The sequence below is a fragment of the Procambarus clarkii genome, chromosome 79 (assembly GCF_040958095.1).
Source record: "Procambarus clarkii isolate CNS0578487 chromosome 79, FALCON_Pclarkii_2.0, whole genome shotgun sequence".
NCBI lineage: Eukaryota > Metazoa > Arthropoda > Malacostraca > Decapoda > Cambaridae > Procambarus > Procambarus clarkii.
The window spans coordinates 14,080,899-14,082,634 of record NC_091228.1 but is presented as its reverse complement, the minus strand read 5'-3'; positions in this window follow the sequence as shown (position 1 = coordinate 14,082,634).

Here is a 1,736-nt window from a genome sequence, read left to right as displayed (position 1 = left end):
GCGAAGCATCTCATAATGAACGTCATCCGAGCCCGCCGCCGTAGATCCGCAGAGGTCCAGGGCAGACTGAAGTTCAGAATGAGAGAAAGGATCGTTATAGGGAAGGCGGAGATGAGTGCAGAAATCTAAAGGATAAGATTCAAGACCAGGCTTATGAAGAAGGAAGGATTGAGGAAGATGAGAACCAGAGCTAACAGAAGAAAAGTGGGAACCCAGTTCGGTCGCGACCTTCACTTGATCCGCCACAAGAGTACCACAGAGGTGGAGAACCGGCGAGACATCTGGAACGAACTTACCCGCAATCTTGTGGTTCTTCTTCCAGATCTGTGGCAGAGGAGTATCATATGTAATGGTAGAAACATAAGATTTCCAACTTTCACGTTAAGCTGTATGGATGGTTCTACGGGCCACCGCACTTGCTTTCCGAAACAAAATAAAAGAATCAGCCGTCTGCTGGCGACGGTGTTTCTTCCAGGCTGCGCGCTTACAGTGGACAGCCCAAGCACAGTCGGCATTCCACCAGGGAACGCACTTCAGTGTGCCCCGGGAAGAAGAGCGAGGAATAGAGCAGAGGGCAGCGTTGAAGACAGTGTCATAAAAAAGAAGGAGGGCTCGAGGAAGAGGCAGAGAGGAGTGGTCAGGGAGAGTAGGACGGAGGGTAAAAAAGAAGGAGAGGGGAGGGTGGAAAGAGAAAAAAAAACGAGGATGGGGAAATGATCACTGTTATGGAGGTCATCAAGAACCTGCCACGTGAAATCTAAGTAAAGGGACGGCGAGCAGAGAGAAAGATCAAGACAGGAAAGGTTGCGAGTTCGAGAGTCCACATGAGTGGGCTCATCAGAATTCAGAAGAGATAGAGAAGAAACGTGGACGAACGGTTCGAGAAGACGGCCTCGGGTGTTTGTCAGCTGCATCGCCCCAGAGGGAATGTCGACAGTTGGAATCACCCAAAAGGAGCACCGGCTCTGGCAAGGAGTCCAGGAGGTGCTTAAGATCAGGAAGGGAAAGCGGGACATTTGGGGGAAGATAAATGGAACAGACTTTATATCATATACCCACAAAAACACGGGCAGCACAACAATGGATAGGTGACGGAAGAAATAGGGGGACGAAGGGAATATCAGATCGAATTAAGAGAGCAGTTAAGTTAGAAAGAAAGGAATAACCACGAAAGTGACCAGGACGAGCACCAAGCGTTGGTTCCAGGAGACAAACACAATCCGGTGAAAACTGTGTAATTAGAAGTTGGAGTTCATGGAAGTTGGCATAAAATCCACGAATATTCCACTGAAGAGTAGACATTACCAAAGATAAAGGACAGTAACAGAGAACAAGAAAGAAATAAAGGTACAGAAGAACACAGTTTATTAAAGAATCTCAGGATCAGGAGCAGGGTTGGAAAAATCAGGGTTAGGGGGCATGTAAGGATAGAGGGAAGGGAGCAAGAGGACAGACCAGAGGCGGACTGACAGGGTCCGGAGGAGGAGGAGATAACTGAGAGGGGCAGAAAAGGACAGCTGGAGGAGGGGGGGGGGCAGAAGTCAGGGAGTGCACCTCAGCAAGGGCAGCAACCAAGAGGGAATCGGGGGCCAAAGAAACCTCCATATCTGGGACAGGGAGTTCGACCACTGAAATGGGAGGGGATGTAGTAACAGAGTCAGAGGGAGGGGGTGAGGAAGAAAGCGAAACCTTTTTACCTGCTGGAGAGGAAGAAGGAGAGGAGCCAGGTTTACGTT